We start from the raw sequence: 12822 nt of genomic DNA, 5'->3' as shown, positions 1-12822 counted from the left end.
AATGTCGATGTTCCCTAGGATTCTACTTTCAACCTTCTTTTCTGAATGTTTTATATGCCCTCCCCCCATCTCATACCTGCTTATGGTCATATAAACGCAATTCTGAAATCTGTATTTCACTTCCCTAAGCTTCTGACCCATATCCTTTGCTTCCACCTCTCAAGCAAAGCTACTTTCCCCACATCTCCAGGGGCCTCTGTCCTCATGGCCACATCCCTCAGTGGTTCTCAGCAGTTCTTGACCTCCAGCCGGCAGTGTTTGCTGCATTTGATCACTCTTTCCCTGGGAAGCTCTTCCCATCTCCTCAGGGGTCTTTGCTTTGCCTTTGACCATTTATTTTCCGTCTGCTTTCGTATTCTCTCCTTATTTCTCTCACCTCTGGACATGGGAGTGCCCCAGGTGCTTGGTCCTTGGATCTCCCCTCTTGGTGACCTAATTCAGACTGTGGCTTGAAATACCACAGCAACACTGACAACTACAAATGTGAGTTTTGAACCTTCATCTCTTTCTCTGACACTGGCCCTCCATGCGTCTGTAGGCTCATGGCATGTGCGCACACACACACACACACACACACACACACACTCACAGAAGGTCTGCCTTTGGTTTATTTCCACTGGAGCACCTAAAAGGCATGTCAAACAAACATGTACAAAATAGGTCTGATAGTGCCCCGTAAGCTCCTCTCCCAGCCTTTTCTGTCTTAGTAAACAACAACTTCATTCTTTTGGTTGTTTCTACCAAAATCCTTGGGTCACCCTTGACTCTGTCTCTGATCTGTCAGCAAATCCTAGCGACTCCACTGAACTACACATACTTGATCCAACCTGGGCTCCCCACCTCCGTGACCGCCACCTGGCCCAGTTCACCCCAACTAAGCCTGGATTGTTCTTTCAGTCTCATTTTTGGCTCCTTATTGCCTCCCTGGCTCCTGCAGGCTGTTCTCCACTCAGCAGTGAAAAGGCTCTGTTAAACTTCCACATCTCTCCTTTCCAGGTTTTGTAAAGGCTTGCCATTACTGTCCACACAAAAGCTCCCAGTCCTGCTTCATTGCACAATGCTGGGAACACCAACGGTGCAACTCTGAATAGTGCCTCCTGGAGTTGTGCAGCAGACATTCTGCTTTGCGTTTTCTAGTCCCCATTACCCCCTGGCGTGTCTTCTAATGCTTTCCTTTCTGCTCTCTGTGCTGTGGCTACTCTGTTGCATTTGCCTGCTGTGTTCTTGCCTCGGATATCCCTTCTCAGCTATTATTATCTGCTGCCAGCACCTCCCCAAAGGGCTGTCACCTGGGACGTGTTAGGGAGAGGCATGAAAAGTCAGGTGAGGAAGAGAAAGTACGTAACTATCCTTATCGGTGTCATATGGGTCGTGATGGAACTGAAGATATGAAAGAATTCTTATGGAATCTAAACTCCATGATCAACTTTTCTAGTACTTGAATTTCATTGTGTTATGAATTGCAAGTGGAAGCTTTTTTGATCATTTAAAGTCCCCATAATTTCATTTGGTCTATGACCACGAGAAATGCTCATCTTGTAGATTTCCATTGTTTTTCTGTGAGAACACAGGCTTGTTTTTGACTTTGCTATGCCACAGTCCCAGCACAAAGAAGCAGTGTCAGAGAAAATAGATTTCTTGCTGAGCCTAAATACTACCTTTTCTTTTTGTTGCTGTTGTTGTTGTTGTTGGGACCAAGTGTCACTCTGTCATCCTGGATAGAGTGCTGTGGAATCATCATAGCTCACAGCAACCTCACACTCCTGGGTTCAAGCAGCCCTCTTGCCTTAGCCTCTGGAGTAGCTGTGACTATAGGCACCAGCCACCATGCCCAGCTAGGTTTTCTCTATTTTTAGTACAGACCAGGTGTCACTCTTGCTCAGGCTGGTCTCCAACTCCTGAGCTCAAGCAATGCACCTGCCTCAGCCTTCCAGAGTGCTGAGATGACAGGTGTGAGCAGCCACTGCGTCCAGCTGGTGCTACCTGTTCTCTTTGGGCTCTGTAATTCTTGTTTATAGATCATTTAAGGTTAGATTTCTATGTTTGACAAATACTGCTTGGCTTGAGGTGGCATAATGGTTCCTAAAACAGAAATGCAGAGATTTCCTTTCCGCATTCCCATTTGCTCTTCTCACTCTCTTTATAAGTCAGCTCTTGGCTTAGCAGATGACGCCTCAGTCATAGATCGATCCTTGTGCTTCTTACCAGTGTTATGTTGCTCAGTGGCTGGAGACAAGGACATCTGGATTTTGTTCAATATTATGTCTCACAATATGTGGTCTTGCAGATTACAATAAAATATGGGCATTTTAATCAACAATACAGAAGTCTGATTTGTTTTTAATTCATGCAATCATAGTCTCTAAGCCTATTTTGGTCAAGAATCAGTTTTGATCATGCCAACAAGAATGCCTGTTATTCACATCCTGAATAATTCAAAACATCGTCTATTTTAATTCTGTCAGTTTTATGTCCCTCCATGGTGATCAATTTAATCATAGTGGACACATCCTTATAGAACCAAGTAGATGAAAAAACTGCTGCTTCTCGTTCTTTCGCCTAGGAGAAATGCTTTGTTCTAAGTTTCATATTTGTCTCCTCCAAATTCCCAGGATAGGATACTATTTCTTTTTAGTTGACATAGTTCTGTAAGTTCAAAGAGGTCTCCTTGGGAATTGAGCTACAATGACATGGCAGTTGTCTACTAATTCAGACATCTTAGAGTTTAAACTCTGGACCACCCACTGAAACTGATACACGATTCAGAATCATCACATCAAAATCTGTGAATCGCTTCTGAAATGGCGACTTCATTAAGCCAAATAGCGCTGCAGACTTCATAACAGCAATTCCATTGAGCTCAGCAATTGGAAAGTAATTTGAATTCTCCACTCTCGTCTGCTCAATCCATATGTTTATTTTGTGTCTGAGCCTCTGCACACATTTAAGCAAAATGAGCTAAGTTCTTATTGGGGAGGCAGTATGGTAAAGTATGTTGGTGCTGTAATCTTTGAAATATTTTTGAAATTTTTTTTCTTCTAGATAGTAGTGCTTTGAAAACTTATTCCTATAATTGAAGATGTGAGAATAGAAGGAGTTTTGTTGTAATAATGGCAGCCAGTTCTTTAAACAGCTTCTCAGTTTAGTGTCAAGAATCCACAGTAATAATCTATTATTATGATTACTTTTAATGACTAGATGACAACTTGTTTAGATTCTCCTTCCATTTTTGAAAGTGCAGAGTTGGAAAGCACTTTGCTTGCAAACGAATTTGTTATCCAGTGCGTAGAACCATTCACATTCTCCATTTCTGAGAAAGTATGAGTACAGCTTCAGGACCAGGGCCCCCCTCAGGGGAGGAGATGGCTCATGGGTTTCCCCCACTCTGGGGCCATAGGAAGCCCCCCTCCCTGCTCATCCCGCTCCTCTGACCAGGGAGGAGATATTTCTTTTTGCTCAAGCCTGCTGTTCTGTCCTCTGATCTTGCTACCTTTCTTCTGTATTGGAAAACAAGCAGAAAATGAAAAGCAGCAGAAAACTCCCTTCCCTATTATTCTTTCTCTAGGTTTTGATTTCCCTTCCCGGTGCGCCTGCTAGTCTTTACCTTTTGGATTCCACAGGTGGTTGCTTTATGTATTCTGTCCACGATTTTCAGTTATCAACACAGAGGGAGATGAGGCAGAACATTTTTAGTTCACCTTAACTGGGGCTAAATCTTAAAATCTCACTTTTCACTTCAAATTAAATTAAATTAATCAATTTATTTATTTAGACAGAGTCTCACTTTGTCACCCCTGGTAGAGTGCTGTGGCATCACAGTCCACAGATAACTCTTGGGCTCAAGTGATTCTTTTGCCTCAGCCTCCTGAGTAGCTGGGACTATCGGCTCCTGCCACAATGCCTGGCTACTTTTGAAGACAGGGTCTCACTTTTGCTCAAGGTGGTCTCGAACTCTTGAGCTCAAGCAATCCACTTGCCTTGGCTACCAGAGTGCTAGGATTACAGGCATGAGCCACTGCGCTCGCCCTTTACTTGAAATTTTAAGATGGATATTTGGGTAGAGACATAGACAGACATAATACAATGGCTTAACACAAATTTGTGAAACAAGCCTCAGTCCTGTGTCACACACATTCATTCATCAGGGCTCTTTTAATGCTGCCCTTCAAGGGGTCTCCCTCAGGAATGGTATCTGACCCCACAGCATCGGCGGGGAGAAGAAGACAGCTCAATGGAAGGGATTTTGAATTGTCTGCATGTTTAGGAACTCCAGACATTTTATATCCCAGGATTATGTGCCCTAGCAGCTTTGGAATGGATAAGGAGTGCCTTTCCTTTGTCAGCTGAAGAAAGGGACATTGTGAAAGGGGAGTTAAGAAGGGAAAAACCTAATGATTTCACTGCACCTGTGGTCTCAAATGACAATGATAGGAAAGAAAGAATTTAGAGGTATGGGAGCTGATTCGTATTGCTGCCTGTATGTTCCCTTGGAAAGCCTTTGTTTACTGTTAAGGAAACACGTTCTATAGTTAGAAGATGGATATTCTAGGATCAAACAGATCTGGGTATGATCCTAGTTCAGCTTCTTGGTAGTAATCTATATGTGCAGTACAACGTATATGTGAATGCAAGGTGACAAGGGGGCAAAGTGGCGGAAGTAATATAACAAATACATGCACACATGTACGAGTTATTACAAGAAACACACACACAGATACACAAGTGAGAGATACGTGTTTGCTAAGCGGCTCAGTCCATGCTGCTGTGTTATAACATGTGTACTCTGATCAATATCAAGAATAGAGAAGTGCTGAGTGGTTGTCAGAGGGGGTTGCTAAATGTTAGTGGCTGCTGAAGTCTGTGGAAATGGTATTTTGATTAAAGATTTGTAGAAAGAAAGAAAATCAAGTAATTTTAAGCTAAGCTTCACTCTGGTGAATATGGTTAAGGTAGTTGCAGAATTACAAAAACAAAAAAAAACCTGAGGAAATGATGGCCAGACTTTCCAACCCAATGGTGTTTTAACAATAGTGTGTAATAATAACAATACGTCACACTTGCTGAGTGTTTATTATATGCCGGGAGCTGTGCTGAGCACTTCAGAGACATTATCTTGTTATTCCTCCCAGCAGCACTGTGGGGATTGTGGTTATTCTTCCTGTAATGAGCTGCTTGTTCGTGTGCCCCCAAAATTTATGTGTTGAAACCCTAACCCTGAGGGGATGATATTGGGAGGTAATTTGATTTAGATGTGGTCATGAGGGTGGAGCTCCCATGATGGGTTTGTCCTAGTTAGAGTGCTGTGGTGTCATGGCTCACAGCAACCTCAAACTCTCGGCTCAGGAGATCCTCCTGCCTCAGCCTCCTGAGTAGCAGGGTCTATAGGCACCCACTGCAAAGCCTGGCTATTTTTTCTATTTTTAGTAGAGATGGGGTGTCACTCTTGCTTAGGATATTCCCCAGCTCCTGAGCTCAAGCAGTCTGCCTGTTTTGACCTCCCATAGTGTTAGAATGGCAGGCGTGAGCCATGGCACCCAGCAGGTTTAATGTTCTTATGAGAAGAGAAATTGGACTGCTTTTGTGCTCAGCTCGTACCCCTGTCCTGTGCATCAAAGACCATCATGTGAGGGCCCAACCAGGAAGAGGCCCTCCGTGAGACGGTCACCATGCTGGCTGCCTATCTCAGACTTCCAGCTCCCAGAACTGTGAGAAACACATGTCTGTTGTCTCAGCCGCTCAGTCTGTGGTATTCTGCTATAGCAATTTGAACTGAGACACTTCCCTTTTGTTTATAAGGGAACCAATAGTTAGAGAACTTAATTATTTTGCTTAAGGTTATAGAGGTCAGGCTTGGCAGAGCTGTGATTTAAACCCATTTGGATCTGGGCCTATTAGAGTGTCAAAGACCTAGAATGTCACTGTCATAAAACATAGTGTAAACATCTTAAACGGAGAAAAGAACATTTCTGTGTATATTTAACTTGATAGTATGCAAAATTAGCATACAACGGTGGTTCTATGTCAAAACTACTTATTTAAAAATCATCCTTTGTAACACCAAACAAATACAGATTATAGGATTAGGCTCACAAAAGAAGATTTATTTTATACAGAGAGTAGATGTTTGCATATATAGTAGATGATTGCATATATAAAGCAAATACCATTCATTAACCTTATGATTTTTTTTTTAAATATGGAATGCTTCACGAATTTGGGTGTCATCCTTGCACAGGGGCCATGCTAATCTTCTCTGTATCATTCCAATTTTAGTATATGTGCTGCTGAAGTGAGCACTTAACCTTATCATTTTTGATAGATTAACCAGTAATGACCTGAACATACCCCAGTCCTCTTGTCTGTCTTTTCTTCCTCATGGTAATGTTCCTATTTTCTTTTCATGGTTGACAGTTCAAATAAATCTCAACATAGGACCAAAAGGTGGTTATTTAATTCATAACTACCAATATCGACCTGGAGAAGAAGTTTGAAAGTTTGCTCTCAGGCATCTCAAACAAGATCTCAGAAATGTATGGCTTAATCTAGGCTAAGACTTCGCACCAAAAATAAATCTGCCCACTGGCAGACTGCTAATTGAAGAAAACATGTAATGCTCAGATCTGCTCAGTATATAATAGTAGGGATAAAAATAAAAGAGCCTCAAAATATTTTTATTTCATGAAGTGCTTTATTCTGCAAGTCATATACAGATGCAGACATGACTTCTGTTATTTGAAGCACATTTTTGCTATTTTTATGAGGCAAAGCAATGCCAGTTGATGTGACTGGAGACTTGACACAAAGTAAAGGCCAGGCCATGTACTTTCTAGCAAGAATGCACATCTGTCCTTCAGAATCCTGTTCTACTATGGTCAATTCAGAAGGAAAAGAAAGAATGTTTTACATGGAAAGTGAAGTTGACCACTCGTGTGTCTTGGGGAACATCTGACAAGTCATTTCTGTTCACCAATAGCAGATAGACCTGAGGGGTTAATGTTTTCTGAAATTGCCTGACACCTAGTGGGCAGCCCCACGGGATCTGGCTTTTTACTCCATAGGATTTTGTGAAATATTATTCTTTGGGCTTGTTAATCTGTTTCCAATTTTCTCATTTTGGCATTTCAGAAGCCCCCTGCTAAGTAGAACTGGAATAGAGGAGTTTTACAGATTTGTAAAGGATAAAATATGAAGACTGTAAACTTCTTGTTCAACTGTGAAACTCAAAACCCAGCAGATTTGAACGTGATAGCAAAGCAAATAATATATTATTGTGATAGACAACAAAACTATTTCATAGGATTCAATATTCTCTTCTTTTGAGACAGAGTCTGGTTCTTTTGCTCTGGCTAGAGGGCTGTACATTTGTAGCTCACAGCAACCTCAAACTCCTGAACTTGAGTAATCCACTTGTGTCAGCCTCCCAAGTAGCTGGGACTACAGGTATGTGTCACCCCATCCAGCCAATTTTTCTATTTTTATTTATTTATTTATTTATTTTTAAACTAGATTTTTACTCTTTTTTTAAAATTTATTTTTATTTATTTATTTTATTTTTATTTTTGCAGTTTTTGGCTGGGGCTGGGTTTGAACCCACCACCTCCAGCATATGGGGCCAGTGCCCTACCCCTTTGAGCCACGGGCCACCCCCGATTTTTCTATTTTTAGTTAGAGACAGGGTCTTGCTCTTGCTCAGGCTGGTCTTGAACCCCTAAGCTCAAGCTGTTCACCCACCTTGGTCTCCCAGAGTGCTAGGATGACAGGCATGATCCACTGCTCTTGACCTTGATTCAATATTCTTATTTATAAGAACAAATTCTTAGAAAGTTGGAAGTAATGGAGAATTATTTTTATACTTTTCCTGTTTTCTGATAATGCAGCTCAAAGAAATTCCTTCACTCCTTCATTCAGATGGTTGTGAAACAGAAACTCCACGTCATCCATATACATAGCAAATGTACAGGAGGGTCAGCGTGTGGGAGGGATTGTTTTAAGCACTGAGGTTTAGGAGCAGATGAGACAAACATCCCTGTTTCCAAGGACTCATATGAGGAGAATTTGGTGATGCACTTGGGAGTGTAAAAAGGTAGCAGGGCTGATGCCTGCAGGGTCTTGGGGTGGGGGAGGTAGAAGGTAGTAGTTGTAGCATTTGCCAAAAGGAGAGACCACAGGGGGACAGCAGCTTGGTAGGAAGAGCCACTGGGATATGTAAGTTTCCTGGCTGTGTCAGTCGGTTGTAGATCCCTGAAATTGAGGAGAGAGGTCTGAACCCCAATGAGATGAGAACTTGGGGGTCCCTAGCCTTTACTAAAGGAGTAGGTGAACTTATGGAGGGGATTTGAAGTGCAAAGTGAGGGTACAGGAAGAGAACAAAACCTCAGGACACTCACAGCGCAGGTTGCAAAAGCAGTTCTGATGACACTGGTCCTCCTCTGGGACCCACAGGAGGTGCAGGCAGGGACTCAGCAGATTCACCTTTCAGCTGCGCAGCAGGTGAAGGAATATAAATCTTCTACTGGAGTATTTTTCCTTCCTCTCTTGTGTTTTTTCCCCTGTGGTGCTGATTATGAAACAGGCAGCACCCTCCTGGTCTCAGGAGAATTAGAAGGGAGGTAGGTATGTGGTACTCAGGAAAATTGAAAATGTAGTTGATTGTATTATATAGGGAAGTTGGAAAAGGCATATAAACAATGTTTAGTATAAAAGTTAAATTTTACTAGTTTATAGATCAAGTTAGGTTATAATAGCAGCTGTCATCTGCTAAAAATAAGGTTCCTCTGGTAATACAGCAATAGTAATAAAAGCTCACTTTTATCGTATGCAGGCTGGGTGCCAATTACTGCTAAGTGCTTTATATTTGCTGTCTCACTGAATTCTCAACACAACCTAATAGCTATACTATCATCCTTATTTTACTCATAAAGAAACTGAGGATCGTTATTTTAGGATATTTCCTGACAAAATACCCTTGATACCAAATGTATTTTGGAATGAGAGAATGAAGGAAGGTGCCCTTAGCAAGGAAGAAAATCCGGGTACTGAGTTACTCAGCTTTTCCCACGGTAACCTGGAGTCTCATTGGCCACTCGTGTCCGGAGCAACAAAATCAACAGCCTGAGCATAATGTTGATTGCAGAAAAGGAAGTGGACCTTGGAAGCTTAGTCTAGTGAGACAGTGCCTGTGTCGCGATGGTGTGTGTCCCTTTTGGTATTCCGCACTCCTGGTGGCCTGGGTTTTGCCTGGCAGGCTGAGCTCTGGTTAATTTTTGTTCCTACGTGGGATTCTGTGCTTGTTTGCTGCCCATTGTCCCCTTCGGATCCAATCTCTATTCCTCCTTCACAGCCAGTTTGTCACTGCAGTGGTGTGACATGGGCTGTCTGTACCTGGCCTTCCGATTTCTTCCTGTCCTGTCCGGTCCCTGAAGGCATAACTGAAATCTCCACAACCAGCACCCGTCTGATGTAATGGGGTGTCTCTTTTTCCCCTGTCTTTAAATGTGACGTGGGTACTTTTTCTCACTCTATGCTACCCCTCATATAGGTCTAATCAGAGAGAACACAAATGACTAAAATACTCAAGAAATTTATTACGGGGGCCCTGGTCCCATTTTATAATCAGTTTGGAAAGAGTAAATATCATTAGATTTAAAAATAAAAACAGGCAAACAAAAGCGGTCGGATATTTAACCTAGGAAGTTGAGGTTGAATCACACTGTCAGGGCGGAATTGGTGCTGAAATGGTCTGAGCTGGTGTGGGGAGTGACTGGGGCAGCGAGTCAAGGACTGAATGAAGGATTTCTTGGCCAGAAGAATACAAACTGGTCAGCGTGGAAACTAAAGCTGAGAAGACTGGAGGAGGCCTTTGAAGCGAAGATCCAGGGGTCTGCACTTGATAAGGAGAGCAATGGGGAGGCCACTGTCGGGCAGTGGTGACCTGGTCAAAGCTCTGGGTGAGAGGGAAGTTTTTTTCCTGAATACAGACTGGTTTGCATTGTTGCTGGGAAAACCCTGAAGGACATTACAATGGAAAATAAATGAGAAAAATCTATACTTCACAGAGTTCTGAGTTTCAACATAAAATGTTATTTTCCTTTAAGCAAATTAAACACGATGTCTCTTCTTCAAGAGGTGGACCATCTTTGGGGTCCTGACAATTTACATTTTTAACATATACTTTAGTTCTGATTTTCAGAGTACTCTTCCTGTAGACATTTTTTTTTGTCACTTCAGTTACAACTAACAAACATTTGTCTGCTTTCCCTTGAAATGGACGTAATAAATGTATTTTTTCGAACGCATTATTTTTTCAGTGAGCATTTCATTTTTAACAATGTGAAAGTGGCTTTATTTTCATTGAGTTTTTAGTAATATTTGTAAAGCATCGATATTTTTTTGAAGTTGATGCATGAAAACAAAACCTATTATATTTTAAAACTGAAAAATTTCCCATAGCTATAATAATTAGCTCTGAATTATAATTGCATTGTAAGTGAAGAGACATGAGTAGAGAAAGGATTTATGTAGATATGTATACATAAAAAACAATATTCTGTGTGATTTAACATTGTACGGGATCATTATGTAATACTTTGAACACTAAGTTACAATTTTTCTTTACTGTTAAAATATAAATTAAAAAGTATAAGAAATGGCAGTACTACTGTGATACTAAATGAACAGTTCTAATTGTGTCCTGATAGAGAACACAATGTTTAAATTCTCTGGGCTGTCACCATTATTTTGATTCAGACTCTTTGATTTGCAGAAGTCGTATACATTAAACTTCCATGGTTATAACTCAGTCTCTCGTCTGTTGGTCGAGAGAGTTTTACTTTGCTCCTTTTTTCTTCCCCACTCATGAGATGAAACTGAAGTTTAGGTGTGTGAAAGCCCAGGGGGAAATCAAATATTGGAAGTTCATAGCTGTTTGCTCTAAGCCCCGAAGACTCTGAATGAGTCACTGTGTACAAGGAGCAGATGTTGGACACAAGTTGGCACAATGCGAGGAACCTAATTCCAATCATAGATCATCCTGTTACTCTTCTGGGCTTCCAAGTGTAGATGTGCCTTTTAAACAACCAATTCACTACTAGGGAGCAACATAAACATTAGGGAAAATAGAGTGCTCCATTCAGCTCAATTGAGTATGTCAAATGACAATTTGAACAGCTCCCTTAAATTCAGATGTTGACAAGTCATCTCTTTCCTTTCTCTTCAAGGAGGATGCCTCATGCCAAACAGATGCAAAGTCTAGGCTGCTCTCAGAGCCTCCCGAGAGGAAGCTTGGACCATATGCCTTGGCCAACCCATCCCAATCTGTCATATTTCTTAGGAACCATGAATTTGTCACTGTCTCCTATTGCCACATGGACACTTCTTCACATTCATCCTTAACAGATAGGAAAAAGCATTTGAATGACTTCATCCACAAGATCTTTCTTTTTGTGTTTGAAAAGCATGATGTTTATGATCATGAGACCAGTATTATTAGGAGCTCATGATTTTACACATCAGATAGATACATTTCTGAGATTTCTGGTAGATTATTCCTGGCTCCATGACCATGCTCGTTGATTCTGATTTTAAGAGATCATTGCTACAAGAGATTTCCAGGCTTGCCAGGAGAATGTTTTATTCTCAGTAATTCCTCAGATGAGTTATGATATTGGTGACTGTTGTAGTAAGTATGATGTTTAATCCTTTATAGATAATGCCATGTTTTCCGTTTGTGGTAATCAGTAGATTTTGATAGCAATATCTGGGCCTTTCTTAGAGTACGGTTATTTCCCCCCTTATGTTTCCTGCTTTAGTTATTGTTTCACTTTGTTCACTGCTATTTTAGTTCTCTTCGCCAGTTTTTACGTAGCCAAGATAATTTTAAATTCTAATTCTTTGAGAAATCTCCTTTGATTGTGCTTCTTGTTTACATTGACCTAATTACTACTAAAGAACAAAATCAACTTGCAGCCAAGATTAATCTTCATTAAACCCCATTTTATATGATAGTCACAATAGCAACATTTACTGACAAGGGGCAAAGAAAGGGGCTTTAAGGGGATGGGAGAAAAGCCTGGCCTGCTGGATAAGGAAGTCTGGGGGGCCATGGAAATGCCATGGGAACGCTGGCTCAGCACTCAGCAGTTCTCTCCGCCCCTCAAAGGGGAAGGTATGTGGGTCTGAGGTATCCTAGGAAATCAATGACCAATAGGAAAGGACAATGGTGCGTGAGGAGCAGAGAGACCAAGGAAGGAGTGCAGACAATCTCAAAGGAGAGAAAGGGGGTGTTTATACCTCTGTTCCCCTCTGTGTGTCTCCCCCTCTTCTCTTCTCATTCATGGGAGGGACCCACTTCCAATTCTCTCTGGAAGTGCTCTAAGCTTTCTCTTTATTCTTCAACAAAATCTCAAGGAGTTATACCAAAACCTGGGCAAAGTTTCTTACTTTCTATCCCGTTGTCTGTGCTGCTTCTGTTTCTCAAGTTTTCTGCCTACTTTTGCTTCTGATGTGTCAGCACCCCAGTTGAACTTTCTAGTGCAGTTGGGGAATGGGGACCCCTGACCCCCAACATTTACATTTCATTCTATTGAGGTCTCTAGTTCTCCTGTCTTCCTCCCCCCCCCCATACTGGCATTAGAAAACAGACAGATTTATTGTTTTAAAATTAGACCCATTGTTCTTCTTGTACCTAAAAAATATGCCAATGTATTTTGGATCAATGGTCAGCAAACTATAGCCTGTGGGCTAAATACAGCCTGAAGCCTGTGTTTGGGTAAAGAAAAAAAAAAAAGAAAGAAAAAAGTATCATTGAAACACAGCCTTCGGCTC

At 41.5% G+C, this 12822-nt stretch overlaps 1 protein-coding gene and 1 non-coding gene across 3 annotated transcripts in view; one reads left to right on the top strand and one right to left on the bottom strand.

Annotated features, from left to right (window-relative positions):
• Nucleotides 1-12822, top strand: part of CORIN (corin, serine peptidase) — a 257752-nt gene that overhangs the window by 126493 nt on the left and 118437 nt on the right. The gene's annotated exons all lie outside the window — the stretch shown is intronic.
• LOC111726860 lies at nucleotides 6191-6297 on the bottom strand. Its single transcript, XR_002774541.1, has one exon. It is a non-coding gene; the product is annotated as a U6 spliceosomal RNA (small nuclear RNA).

Source organism: Otolemur garnettii, unplaced genomic scaffold, assembly GCF_000181295.1.
Source record: "Otolemur garnettii isolate 467f Iridium unplaced genomic scaffold, OtoGar3 scaffold00083, whole genome shotgun sequence".
Classification (NCBI taxonomy): domain Eukaryota; kingdom Metazoa; phylum Chordata; class Mammalia; order Primates; family Galagidae; genus Otolemur; species Otolemur garnettii.
This window is presented reverse-complemented; position numbering and strand designations above follow the sequence as displayed.